The sequence below is a fragment of the Nicotiana tabacum genome, chromosome 4 (assembly GCF_000715075.1).
Source record: "Nicotiana tabacum cultivar K326 chromosome 4, ASM71507v2, whole genome shotgun sequence".
In the NCBI taxonomy this organism is placed as follows: Eukaryota; Viridiplantae; Streptophyta; class Magnoliopsida; order Solanales; family Solanaceae; genus Nicotiana; species Nicotiana tabacum.
In genome coordinates, this window is record NC_134083.1 from 23,335,246 (window position 1) to 23,350,916 (window position 15,671).

Genomic DNA, 15,671 nt, shown 5'->3' on the forward strand with positions numbered 1-15,671 from the left:
GTGACAAGTCAGTTAATATAGATCCAGAAGAAACACCATTCATATTTTCATGGGTGACTTAGTGTTATCAAAGGCGTAAAGCGCAAAAAAACTCTAACGTCTGCGTCTACTGGGCTTTAAGCGCAAAGCGCAAACAAAGCGTGAGCTTTAATTTTTTTTTAAAAAGCGCAAATGGAGAAAAACTACAAATGTGTAGTGTGTAGTCTAAGACTAATATCTATAAGCATAAATACCAAATGTACGCACAAAGAAATTGAAGAAAATTTATTATAAAATAAAATATCAATTATTTAGCGTCGCCTTTTTAGGATTACGCTCATTGGTAAGGAAAAATATGCCTTAGAGCCTTGATGACAGCATTGAAGCGCCCCTAAGCAAGGCGAAGCGCTCAACACGTTTTGAACCTCGCTTTCGGGCTTAAGTGCGCTTTAAGCGCGCCTTTGATAACGCTTGGGTGACTGCACTCAATGAACTTCCTCTGGTGAAGGAGACCATCCAACCTCATTCCAAGATGGTGGAACGTTTCCGCTACGCCCGTCAGAAAGCTCTTCAATCGATTTCCTAGCTCATGATGTTTGTTATTTTCCCATGAAGGTGAAGATTAGACCTTTTACCTTAGGTTTAATTTGTAGACTAATTTCACTCTGTAGTATGCCTAAATGAATAAAGACACATTAGTGTTAGGAGTCCAAATGTTATAATTGGCTTCTTGATATTTAAACTGATAAGTTTGTCTTTTGTATTTTGATTGTCACACCTCCTTTTTTCCGAATGGATATGGAAGTTTTTTAATTAAAGTGATATTAATTGAAATGAGATTATTTAATTAATCAGAGTCGCCACTTGGGATAATTTATGGTGTCCCCAGTCACCGGTTTATTTTAAAATCCCAAATCGAGGAAATTGACTCTATTTTTGGTCCGCGAAACACAGAAGACCGAATAAAAAATTCTGTTAACGCGGGAGAAGGCGTGAGGCACTCCCGAATTCCGTGATTTTAGCACGGTTGCTCAGCTATTAATAATTGGCCTAATTATCTAATTTATTACATATTTTAAACCTATGGTGCATTGTTTTACCCTTTAAACCGCTTCTGGTATTTATGAAATTTATTTGAATAAATCGCGATGTCGCGCACTCATATGTTTTTATACACATTGCGAATCGCGCGACGTGAAATGCACCCGCGATTTATAACATGTTCATTTTTATTATTGTTTGAAGTTATGGTCGAGTCACGTGAAACGCACACTCGGATTGGGGATTACGTATCATGATTATGCCACGAGAACCGTACCCATAACCACGATAATTTATTATTAATCGCGCCTAAAACAAACTACGATGTTTGTGGTTCTATTGTCCTAAAATTTGGGATTTTGCTTGTGAAGTTCAGATATTAAAGAGTTTTGGTAGTACATATGCCAGCGAATTACTACACAAATTTGTAAGGAAAAAAAATTGATTCTACAACTTTAAACGGTTAAAGCCTTAACGATGTGAACGCTTTTAACGCCTAACCATCGTGATTCGTGAATCTGTAAAGTGAATTCAGGCAGAACATTAATCCTTATTGGACTCATGCTAACTGAATTAATCCAATGACATATTTATGAGTTCAAAAGTTAATGAAAGCACAAATCAAGCCAATAAAGTGGATGGCAAAGAAATGGCCAATGGGCCCATCGAAAATTGATGTAAAAATAGCATGGGCTAGCCAATTTTCGGATTGGTCATTCAAAAATAGCCAGCGTTTGTTAAGTCATTGAAAAATAGCCACTATTTTTTAACAACACAAAAAATTTCAGCATAATATACTGGAGATCGGTGCGCATGTGTATGAACTTCCAGCATATTATGCTGGACCGGTATATTATACTAGAACTTCAATATATTATACTGGAAGTCCAGTATAGTTATGCTGGAACTCCAGTATATTATGCGGGAGTTCTAGTATACTAATTCTGGAACTCCAATATAATATGTTGGAGTTCCAGTATACTTATGCTCGAACTCCAGTATAATATGCTAGAGTTCCAGTATACTTATGTTGGAATTTCAGTATATTATGCTGGAGTATTTTTCGGATTTTGAATAGTATTTTCGTTCAAATTAATCTTTATATGAAAAGTGGCTAAATTTCGATTTACTTTTGAAACTGTGGCTATTTTTGAAAGTGGCTGGCAAAGAAATGGCCAGTGGGCCCATCGAAAATTGATCTGATAGGCCCAACTAAACTCTCAATAATCGAGTCCAGCCCGATTCTCGACAGGGCATCAAGGACTACCCCAGTAGGCCTATTTTTCACTACACCAAACCCAATTGTATCAACCATTTAGCATTTCCAGTGACTAACTAACAATTATACTTCTAACAAAAGAAAAATTACATGTGTTCGTTTAGCTTTGTAGTTTGCACTTCAAATTCATACAAGGTCACTTAAAAATGACATGAAGGAATGAGCTATTACATCTGAATCTTCTAATTAAACAATTGAAACACCCCAATGAAGAATGTACTATGCTATCGGACCTATGAATTGAAATACTTGGTCTAGTTACGAACTCAATTGTTTTCTCCTACTTTTCACAACTTCTCAGCCAAATCTCCTCTTCTTAACTAAATTACATGACAAATAGTAAGTAAACCAGATTTTTTTTAAACAAAAAAAAAACCATCTTCTAACATGATAAATATAGTAAACTTAACTTACAACTCAATTTATGTTTTCATCACGGCAAACAAATAGGACATACTATAATGAATATTAACCAATTGACACCAAGGAAACAACAAAGCATGAACACATCTATAAAATTTTCAATCAAACAAAACAGAGTTTATATCATTTGATCAAGGTGATACCTGGATACAACAAGTAAACAGAATAAGAAAATAGATCTCTGAAGTTGGAAATGAAACAACAGAATATAGCAGAAGCAGCAGCAGTAACAGCAAGAAAACAGCTTCAAATCCACTCCAAAATCCAACGAGAACTCAAGAACTACTGAAACAGTGCAATGGAATTCAAAGTGGCTTTTCAACTCTTTTTTTTTTTTTTGGGTTTTTTCTAAGTCTAAATTCAATTTTCAGATTGTTTTTCTGTGGAGAATCAGTGAATGTGTAGGTGAGGATGAATTAATGTCTGTGTAGTGAAAGGACAATCCAAAGTGTGATCAGGGACGGACCCACGTGGGGTCAAGAGGGTTCATATGAACCCGCTTCGTCGAAAAATAACACTGCGTATATAGATATATTTTACCTTTCTTCAAGAAAATGCTGCTATATATCGTTTGTTGACCCTGCTTAACACAAAAGCATTGTCTAGCCCATTGGCAAAGTGGGTTCAAGATTTCTGGGATGTCAAGAGTTCGAACCTAGTCAGCTACATATGGTATTTCCCCCCTATATACAACACTTTTTCCCCTCTGTTCTCTGCATCATTTTAATAATTTATTTGGTTGACGCTTTTGTATATTTATTTTTTTATTTGAACCCACTCGGTAAAAATTCTGGGTCCGCCACTGCTTATATATATTGTGCAAAATCTGTCATGTGCACAAAATAAGGGAATAATTTTCAGAAAGCCACCCCTGAATTTCAGAAAAAAAGCATCTTTTAAAACTTAATTGGACAGTTGTTGGACAGCTGTCCATTCAGTTATCCCTCCATATTTTTAGCCCATTAACTTCTGTATTTTACCCTTTTTAACTCCAAATCTGATCTAAATTCTCTTGTTTTTTTGCATTATAGTCCCTTTTAGAAATTTCTTGACCAAACACCTAAGATTCCCTGGTTTTCCAAATTCCTTTGACCCCTTCAACTCTTATTAATGACAAATGAGCCATCATACAGATCAGCCCCAATAAACAAATGAGCAAAATGAATCTAATTAACTTGATAATTAAGACTAATTAACATGCAATTGAACTACTAGTAATGTAATTAATTAATTAAGCTAGACATGCAGAAGAAAGTCCTAGTAATCAACAAATTACTATCACTTTAAACAGCAGTTTAGCAAATTTAATTAAGGGTAATTAAAGTTAAACTAACACTGGATTCTATATTAAACACTGATCAAATCATAATTAACAAATGACCTCAATTAAACAAATTGATTAAGCACATTCTGGACATGGAAGAAAGAAAGAAAAAAAAAAGGAGAAAAGAGATACCTATCGAGCACCTAATGTAGGAAAACAAAGATGGCCGACTTGAATGGACTACTGCGTTCTTCGAGATGAGCCGAAACTGGTGTTAATCGAATGTTCTTGTTGAGAACAAACGATTAACACAAATTTCGGGTCGAATCGATCTTGGAAATCTTGAAAGAATGAAACAGGAAATTAGGGTTTCTGGCTATTTTTAGATCTGAAATTTGACGAGTTTGGTGGGGATTTTGGGGAAACTAATGGTAGGTTAGTGATTAGGGTAGGCTAAGGATTGTGTGGTACAAATTTGGGTGGGATTAGAGGCGGGCCGCCGCCGTAATGGTATTTTTGGAAGTTATTGGAGCCAGTGCCGCCACCGGAAGGCGGTGGGGAATGGTGGCGGTTGGTCTCTAGGGTTTGGGTGGGGGGGTTCAGACAGTTTTATGGGAGGAGGGTGGTGAGTTCATGGCCATTGGATGGTAGGAGATCAACGGTTGAGATCAAATACCACCAAAACGGGGTCGTTTGGCTTAGATAGTGGGGCTGGACCGGTTCAAAAGGGTTTGGGCTGGGGCAGATTAGGGGTGTCTTTGGGCCATTGATACCGACCAAATTCTCTTTCTTTTTTTTTTCTTTTTTTTTCTTGATTTTAAATCCTAATCTAATTAATTAAAAACCTAAATCAAATCTAATTTGTAGAATTGAACTTTAATTATCTATTTCTACCATTTAAATAATTAATTAACTTAAAACTAATGAAAGAAAATTACTAATTTAAAACTAAAAGCTAAAAATGTAAATAAAAAAAAACCATTATTTTTGTGATTTCCATTTAATAATGCAACTAATAAGTGTAATTAAATCCTAAAATGCAAATAAACCTAAAATGCTATGCAATGAATACTTTAGACATTTTTTTTGGTATTTTCTTATAATTTTAAAATATTAAATATGCAACTAAATTTAAACAACAATTAACAAGAAATTCCTAGAAATCAAAAACAATTAAAAAGATTTATTTTTTGTGAATTTTATAGGAGTATTTTTCATAGGGCAAAAATAACGTGCTCACAATGATGATTTAATAAATCATACGAGTGTTTGTCGTGATTTTTAATCCCATGAATTGAGAGTTTTCCACGTAAAACACTGTTATGTCATTTACTTACTTACTGCTATGTGTGTGTTCTGTGGTAACTGTCTATACAGTTTGGTGGACTCAAACTTTACATCATAAACAACATGCTATTGCCATCTTATGTAAAATCTCATGGTTCTAAAGTCCTTATACCTCTGGAAAATTAACATAAAGAAAAAAGAAAACTAGCATACCAGCCTTTACGGATGTATGCCCTGATGTCGACTAATAGATAAAGACAGTCATTTGAAGAAGATAATATAATCTGCTCTAACAACTTATTTTGGGTAAAGGAGAATTATTGCACTAGTATAATTATCAGGAAGTGGAATGCACAAGGCCAAAATCATCCAAGCATTTGACCTTGTATTATCTTGGACATTCAGAGTTTAAATTGATTAAATATTTTATACTCTGTCTACTTGTCGTTCCAAGCAAGTTATATCAGTAATCTGCGGGGAGTCAAGCTTATACAGGGTAAAAACTAGAATACTGCGATAGTGATAGGCTTGTATTGACTAACGAAATAAAATACTCAGTCCTATATAATGTTAGCCGAAACAGAAATGGGCAGCTGCTGTCATTGCTCGTCTTAAAGACAATTGAATCGGCTGACAAGTCAAAAAACAGACAATTTTATAATCAATTTTCGGCCAGCTTTGCCGGAAACCAAAAATCTTATTATTATTTGCTTTTGTCAACTTTGAACAAATGGAAGGCTCGTGAAAGTTTCTGAAAATTTATATATATGGAAGCTTAAAGCAAAACCATGTCAACTCTCAGAAAGAATATTGGAGTGGAAAATGGGAGAAGAAAACAAGGTAACTCTGCATGGAATGTGGCTTAGCCCTTATGTGAAGAGAGTAGAACTAGCTCTCAAAGTAAAAGGCATACCTTTTGAGTATGTAGAAGAAGATCTAAGCAACAAAAGTTCATTGTTCATTGCTCCTCAAATACAATCCAGTTCATAAGAAAGTCCCTGTTCTTGTTCACAATGAAAAACCAGTAACCGAGTCCCTTGTCATTGTTGAATACATCGATGAAACATGGAAGAATGGACCTCGACTCTTGCCAGAGGAACCTTATGAAAGATCCCAAGTTCGATTCTGGGCTTCTTATATCCAACATGTAAGATCAGAAACTCCATTTTTATACTATGCATCCACCCATTTTCATGTAGCAAAAGAATCTGACTATCAAATTATCCGCGTGTTTGCAGGTGATGGAGTGCATGCTTAAGATATTCACAGCAGAAGATCAAGGAAAAGCCTGTGAGGAATTCTACCAGAAACTAGGCGTTCTTGAAGATGGAATGAAGAATATGTTTCCAGGGGGCAGTCCTGTGAAAGGCAGGAACATAGGGCTCCTAGATATCTTGATCGTCTTGCATTTGGTGCGTATAAAGCACAGGAGGAAGTGTTCGGAGTGAAGTTTTTGGACCCAGAGAACACCCCCCTAATAACCTCATGGCTCAAAAGCCTACTTGAACTGCCCGTGGTTAAAGAAAGTGTTCCCCCTCATGACAAGGTGGTTTCATTTCTTCGATTTTTCAAAGAAAGCAGCTCTAATGCTCAGGCTTAATGAGCTTTAAATGTGTTCTGTTTTTGTCCTTATGCTCCTACTGTATTTGTACTGGTGCTGGTCTGCTTTGTAATAAGGCTTATGGTCATAAGAATTCAATATGCTGCTATCATTTGGTTGAAATATAGAGTACATTGCTGCAAAGCACTTCTGCTGCCTGATTTTTCCTGCATCAAGATTATTTACCTCATCAAAGAACACACATTGACAGACTAATCAAACAGCAATAATAATTTTAAAAAAAAGTTGGATAGCATTTGCACATAATAACTGAAACTATCCTTCAAATGGAGGAGATACAGTGCTCTATTGATGAGAGGATGATGATATATGAAAATTCAATGTTTTCTCCTAACCGGGCAAGCAAGTTGGTGTGCGCCATGGCTTCAAGATCCTTAAATTAGACGAAACAAGTTGATCGTTCACTTTAATTAAACAGATCCATCAAACAAGAACAACAGAAGTGGTGAGCTATATTGTGTATTTGTACAAGCTATCTCTTGGATCACTGTATTCTTGTTTTAACCCCCTATATTCAAATGCATCCAGCCTAACTGCAGCTCTTTGGAATCCAAACTACAACCACTAGAGAATGCATACATCTACTTGCTTTTGACACACTTTTCATTCACCGCTAATCCAAAAGGCATAAATTTAGGCTGCAATGTAACAAAAAATCTTAGATTTTATGGAATGACATAATGACAGTAAAAAACTCATTTTGACACAGAAAAAACCAAGTAAAGCAAAAAGAGCTTGTTTAAAGCGCATCTACTAATAACTTGAATGTCAAAATTATTTCAGAACTTAAAATGAGGAAGTTCCTCTAATTCAGCTCAACTCTTACCTGCCAGCGTCTCTTTGGCTTTTTGGATCTTCAAAACCTTCTTTGCAATTTTCTGCTCTTCCACCAAGAAAGCCCTAATAATCCTGAAAAATCAGCATGAATCCAAATACGACTCAGATGAACATGAATTGGAAAAATATACATGGCCAAGACAAACATATATGAAAAGAGCAAACCTTTCTCTCACTGCTCCTCCGGACAATACTCCACCATAGGCACGGTTCACAGTCCTGTTCCTACATAATCTGAATCTCTTATACTCAGCTGGTCTCAAAAGTGAGGGATCTGCAGGAACACAAGCTCTGGGTTAGCAAATTGGTCTAAAATGCTTACATATTGTCAACAAGTATGAATCCAAAGTAGATTTCTTTGTTCATTCTTGGAGTTCGATATTTTTCCTATTTCAAGATCTTCCATACTATGTGATAATATAGCTCCCTACTCTCATTAGTTGTATCATGGTTTTTTGTATTGTTAGAACATTGTTATTTGTCCAAACTATTTGTGTCCAAAATCTGATAAATACTTTCAATGCCTTTCGAATAAGTAAGATGTAACTTTATCGTTTTTGCTAGTTCTTTCCTTCCAAGAGTAAGCTTCACCTTTATCAATGCAAAATGTGACAGCTATTAAATTTGACCATTATATTTACACTTTAGTAGCCATCAACTTCTGAATTCGTATAAGGTTAAAGTGTCCGACCTCACTTTTTATTCATGTAAGATGTATATTCTTTGTGTTTTGGTGTCAAATTTTTTTATTTTTCGCTCTCTTTTAGTCACATCACATAGTTAATAAGTGTCTTTAGGGTATTGATAATCTATGTTGCTTGAACTCTTCAAAAATATTATCGCACCCGTATTAGATGCACTACTTTTAGAGGATCCACCACGCACCAAGAAGTATTTTGAAGAGTCCGAGTAACATAATTGATGATGACAATGTATTCATAGTACATGCATGTGTATCAAGAGTTCCCAGCTAGGTAAATTTTTATTGTATAGAAATCAACACTTCCCACCAATTCTTTCTACACTTCTTTTATGTGGGAGTAAATTTAGAAGAATAGTGCAAGTATAGTGGGGTGAAAACATAGTGTAAGTAATACTTCAGTGTAAATATAGTGTGTATGTGTAGCTAAAAGCACTCATTAGCTACTTCATCAACAAAAAAATAACACTCATTAGCTATCTGATGTGATTAAAGATACTGAAAATTCAAATTTCGACTCAAAAAACAAATCTATTCGTAAGGAATACAATGGATATCTGACATGCACGAAAAGTGAGCTTGGACATTTTGGACATAACACTATCTTAATGCGAATACAAAAGTGACGGCTACATAACAACAATATAATGGTCAGCTTTAGTAGATATCACCTTTTGTATTGCAAAATGTGAAGCTCGTTTCTGAAGGAAAAGAACTACTAGCAGGAAAGGATGAAGTTAACCGCTTATTTAGTCAAATGGAATTGAAGCCATTTTATCAAAGTTTGGATGTTTTGTGAAACAAATATTTGGACAAATAACAGCGTCCATGGCCATGATACAACTACTAACTAAAGATAGATAGGAAAGCTAAAGTTTGCATTTAGCACTATCCACTTCTAGTATGGAAGATCTTGACAAAGGACAGAATATTGAACTCCAAACAAATAGATGTCTTACATCCATATAATGCATGAGGCGGAGAATCAATTAAGTGACAAATGGACCAAATTTTCAGATCTAATTAATTAGATGGCTTTGTTGATTATTTAATGGAAAATCAAGTGGGCCAAGCCCATCAGAGTAAAAAATTGACCCACTAGCCACTTAATCAAAATTTTAAGATTCGGGATCCAGATACTGAGATTTCACAAAAAAAGTATCCTAATTATGAAAGATATTTTGTGGTTCCACAAAGGTATGTCATCAAAATCCACTCCTACACTTTTTGTTGGACTCATAAAGCCCTTTGCCTTTTGGTTTCCAGCAGCCCATGATGCCATTTCATTGGATACAAGATGAAAGACTTTCTGGGTTGTGAGAATTTTTAGCTATGAAACAAAGCAGAGAAACAATGGTGTGGTCTTTCTGTCTATACTTAGTCTTCGGAGGGAAAGAAGTTGATGGAGGAAATGACTTTTGCTGACAAAGTTCAAGTAGGCAAATGGGTTACCAAGGAAATTAGTACTTTTTCTTGCTTTTGACGGTGCTTTGTAAATATTGCATCAAATGATATGTGATTTGTATAGTACTATTTTATTTTGTAAAGATTTGTTAGTCCTAAGACACGATATTCATATAATAAATCTTTAATACTCTCTAATCAAGAGATTAGTTAATTAATGTACCTTATTTGAAAGCTATATAATCATAATTATTGTTTGATTAATTTATGTCAAGTGTAAATATCCTGTTATCGGTTTAATTAGCAAGATAAAGTCAATCTTTAGTTCCAGTCAAATATATAATTACATTTCAAGTATTTCGATAGTTCAAAACTTATGCTAATAGACCGGCCATGTTGTACGGGGCAGAGTGTTGGCCGGTTAAGAACTCTCAAATCCAGAAGATGAAAGTAGCAAAAATGAGGATATTGAGGTGGATGTGCGGGCATACTAGGATAGATAAGATTAGGAATGAAGATATTCGGGAGAAGGTGGTCGTGACTCCTATGGATGACAAAATGCGGGAAGCAAGGCTCAGATGATTCGCGCACGTGCGGAGGAGACGCCCTGATGCTTCGGTGAGGAGGTACGAGCGGTTGGCCTTGACGGGTACGAGAAGGGGTAGAGGGCGGCCTAAGAAGTATTTGAGAGAGGCGATCAGACAGGACATGACGTGGCAGCAGATTTCCGAGGACATGACCCTTGATAGAAAGGTGTGGAGGTCGAACATTAGGGTTGTAGGTTAGCAGGTAGTCGAGTCTGGGGTGAGGCTAGTTTGATAGGGTTGGTCTTAGACTGCTATTGGTTAATGTTGTATTCACATTATTCTTTCGTTTTTTTATAGCATCGGGCCTTATTTTTTGGTTTTGTTATTGCATTTCAAATATTTTCTAATTCTTTTGATGTTGTTATTATTTTTTGATTTCTGTTTGATGGTACTGATATATTGTCCTTTCTTTTCTCGTCTTTTCCATCTTCTTGAGCCGAGGGTCTTTCGGAAACAGCCTCTCTACTCTATCTGGGTAGGGGTAAGGTTTGCGTACACACTACCCTCCTCACACCCCACTTGTGGAATTTTACTGGGTCGTTATTGTTGTTGTAAAAACTTATGCTGCTAGAATATTCAAATCTATTTAGACTCATTAAATGATTGTAATTTTAAAAAAATAAATATATTTAGTCATTAAAATCTAAATATTTAGATTCAGACCAGTGTTATCAAAGGCGGAAAGCACAAAAAGCTCTAAGTTTTGTTGAGACTTTAAGCGCAAATAAAATATGGGCTTTAATAAAGAAAGGCGCAAATGAAGAAAACTACAAATATATATGTGTAATCCAAGACTAATACCTATAAGCATGAATGCAAATATGTAGACAAAGAAATTAAGAAAAATTTACGATAAGTTGAAACATCAATTGTTTAGTATCGCTTCTTCAGGATTACGCTCATTGACAAGGAAAATATGCCTTAGAGCCTTGATGACAACATTGAAGCGTCCGCTAAGTGACGCAAAGTGCTCAACATGTTTTGAGTCTCGATTCAGGGTTTAAGCACGCTTTAAGCGTGCCTTTGATAACACTGATTCAGACCTAAAAACAAATGGGCTTAATGACTGAAATCCTAATGACTAAGATTCTAACTTTCGTTAAATTCAACCAAATGAAGCCCTGAGTAATGTCCAAAAATATGTCCATATGTATATACACATCATAAGTTCTATAGACTGTAATTACTTGTTTATATGTAAACTATTAAAATAAGCCAAAGTATAATTAAGGAAATAACTCAAACATCCACTTTCAAAATGACGAGTTGCTACATCACTACGGTACGAGTTAGAGGTAAACTTACAATTGATAATTTGCACTCAATTAACAAGGTTGAATCAACACAGGGAGAAAGAATACTGGATGCACTTCACATCTAGCAACCGATGTTTGGGTAACTCGATCAGGGAAGAAGAAGAAGACCGGTTATCAATTACAATTAATCTTTATTATGTTTACATTCAAAAATGTATCCTCACCCAAAATCATAAAGAATGATTTTTCTAATCCAGTAATACATAGACAATGCCCCAACCTCATTTGAGTCTAACTATGCCCTTTTGACATCTTACAGATTCCAAAACACTCTTAAACAACTCAATTAACCCCTTGAAAGAAAATATAGGTTCACCGTGATCTAGGTCGACTCATTATTCTATATCACCACAATCAATCGATTCCACACATATAGACAACAACATTTTGTTATAAAATAGGAGGCAATGTGAATTCTAAAGTTTTAACTTTAAACTAGAAACAGGAGGGGTCATAAGGGCGCAAACGTCCTATAGGAGCAAAAAACAACCAAATTGATTCATCGAGGACACTAAACTAACACAAATCTAAGACACATTGTGAGCCACGATGCATTAAAAGGAACGGGAAAGGGTCAGAAATGCCCTTAACGTATTAGAAATGGCTCAAAAATGCCCCCCTTTTACCTATGAGTTCAAATTTACCCTTAATATTATTTTTAGGCTTAAAAATGCCCATCTCTTAACAGAAAGATGACATGACATTGATGAGCATTTTAATTAAACATGTAGCATTAATTTAGTCCGGAAAAAAGTGGATTTTTTTCTTCTAAAAACTGAAAAAAATAAAAATATTTTTTTCTAGTTTTTACAAAAAAACTGTTTTAAAAAAAGGAGAAAAATATTTTTGTAAAAAATGAAAAATAATTTTTTAAAGCAATGTTTTTGTAAAAACTGAAAAAAAATATTTCTTCTTCTTCTTTCTTCCTTGTTTGTCCATATGCTTTCTGAATTTATTTTTTTATATATTTTAGTTCTTTTAATGAGGGAGGGAGCCGAGGGTCTATTGGAAACAGCCTCTCTATCCCAGGATAAGGATAAAGTCTGCGTACAAATTACCTTCTTCAGACCCTACTAGTGAGATTATATTGGATTGTTATTGTTCTTGTAATTCTTCTAACGAGTCAGTATATCAAAACCTAAATATTTTACTTTTTTTCAAAAATGTCCTCTTTCCGGTGACAGCACACTTTGGCCCACTAGCGCGCTTCTTGGTGCTCTGGTACACCAACTTCCCACCTATATATTCCAATCAATCCCATCAAATACCTCAACAATTATTCGACGTAACGCCTACAAAAAAACTAAGTAAACTCAAGAGACAGAAACAGCCAAATAGCGAAGCTTGATCTTTCAAAGCAATGGTCTCATACTAAGAACCAAAAAATGTATTATCAGGAGTCCATTCAAAGAACTATGATTTTAAGGAGTTTGAAATCCCAAGTTACAAATTAATGTAGACACGGTGGTGAATTGTACCAGAGGTTTGGACAACAGTGCTGGTTGGATTTGGTTGCATAGCTATTACGCTTCCGGTAAATCAGTCGCTGCACCATCTTCCCAACCCCTCTCGCACGCTCCGAAACACTAAATTAAGCCCTAACTCATAATTTTCCCTTCACTTAAAGGCGGATAAGGCACTGAGCAAACAACAACAACAACAACAAACCCAGTTTGATCTCAACAGGTGGGGTCTGGGGAGGGTAGATTGTACGCAAACCTTACCCCTACCTAATACAGGTAGAGAGGCTCAGGAAGGGCAAGAAGAAGAAGAGGAAAGCAAGGAAGGAAGAAAGATGGAAGAGAAAAGAAAAGGGAGAGATATAAGATAAGTAATACCAAATAATAGCAAAAGGGAATACAATACCTGAGACGAACAAAACCACACAACGTAATAAAAATCTAAGAATATGAAGGGACATGCATGCTACTAAGACTATCGGTGAACAACTATAAACTACCTACTAACCTTCTACCTTAATCCTCGACCTCCACACCCTCCTATCAAGGTCATGTCCTCAGTGAGCTGAAACAGCGCCATGTCCTGCCTAATCACCTCTCCCCAGTACTTCTTAGGCCTACCTCGACCTCTTCTCAAACTCTCCATGGCCAACCTCTCACACCTCCTGACAGGAGCATCAATGCTTCTTCTCTTAACATGTCCGAACCATCTCAGCCTTGACTCCCGCATCTTGTCCTCCACGGAGGCTACTCCCACTCTGTCCCAGATAGTTCATTCTTAATCCTATCTCTCCTGGTATACCCAACCATCTATCTCAACATCCTCATATCTGCTACTCTCATCTCCTGCACGTGGGAGTTCTTGACAGGCCAACACTCAGCCCCATACATCATAGCCGTTCGAACCACCATTCGATAAAACTTACCCTTAAGTCTTAACGGCACATTCTTATCACACAAACACCGGAAGCGAGCCTCCACTTCATCCATCCCGCTCCGATGCGATGTACGACATCTTCGTCAATCTCCCCGTTACCCTGGATAATAGACCCGAGATACTTAAAACTCGCTCTCTTGGGGATAACTTGAGTATCAAGCTTAACCTCTACGTCTGCATCATGGGTCCTGTCACTAAATTTGCACTCCAAGTATTCTGTCTTGGTTCTACTCAGTTTGAAACCTTTAGATTCCAAGGTCTGTCTCCAAACCTCCAACCTCGCGTTAACTCCGCTACGCGTCTCGTCAATTAACACTATATCATCGGCAAATAGCATGCACCAAGGCACCTCCCCTTAGATGTGACGCGACAGTACATCCATCGCCAAGGCAAATAAAAATGGGCTAAGAGCCGATCCCTGGTGCAACCCCATCACCACAGGGAAGTGCTCCGAGTCAACCCTCACAGTCCTCACTTGAGTCTTAGCATCATCATACATATTCTTAATCACCCTAATGTACGCTACCAGAATTTAACTACACAGAATAAGGGCAAATAATACCTCACGGAAGAAAAATAGGAATTTATAAATTTAAAGAAAAACACAAATAACCAAAAAAAAAAACAAGTGCAGCCATAGAGAAATATCAACAAGGGTACTCCCGAGATACCACCTTGTAATCCCAAATCATAAACAAATTCACAATATCTTATTTTCTTATATCACCGCGGGAGCCTTCACATTTAATTTTAAAGAAAATATTTTTTCCGAAATAGCATCCCGCGTTTTAGCCACCCTTATCGCACCGCATGACTTTTAGTAGTTCCCCTACCAGCCACGCGTATCAAGCCACCATTATCTCACCACATGCGTTTCAACACCCCAGGCCTTATACCACCGCATGCGTATCAATATCACAATTTGCACCTCAAGTGCCCAAATATTTCAACTTGCTAAAATAAATCAACAACAACATTATTTCCACAATAAGGAGCTTACGGCTCAATCACAATAAATACAAAAACTCACAAAATATTCGGAAGTGAATAACTTAACAAAAATAATATTTAACAAATTTAACACCTTGCCTCAATACCAAATTTTTAATATCAAATACTTCATATTAATAATAATTCAATTAAGAAATTCAACTTTCAAATAATGAGCACAAAATAAAAGAAACAAAGTTTCAACTAAACATATAAAGCAATTAGCATGAAAAATGCCAGGCAAGTTTAAAATATAAAAATAGATCAATGATGATGAATATATCCGGATAAAAAAAATTAAATTAATGTGTAACAGAGATCTACATAATTTAAAATAAGAGTTTTCCACATTTAGCCCGTGTACATACTCGTCACCTCGCGTACACGACTTTCAACACATTACAATTATCATATCAATAACAATCATAAGGAGAATTTCCACCACACAAGATTAGACAAGTTATTTACCTCGACTTGTGTAATTCTTTACTCTGCTATGCCTTTGCCTCGTGAATTGGCCCCCGAAAACCTCGTATCTAGTCATAA

At 36.1% G+C, this 15,671-nt stretch overlaps 2 pseudogenes; one reads left to right on the forward strand and one right to left on the reverse strand.

The window, feature by feature from the left end:
• The first annotated feature begins 6,003 nt into the window (after positions 1–6,003).
• LOC107797899 (glutathione S-transferase U10-like) lies at positions 6,004–6,891 on the forward strand (annotated as a pseudogene).
• LOC107797900 (large ribosomal subunit protein eL34-like) lies at positions 6,880–13,293 on the reverse strand (annotated as a pseudogene).
• Positions 13,294–15,671: the final 2,378 nt, after the last annotated feature.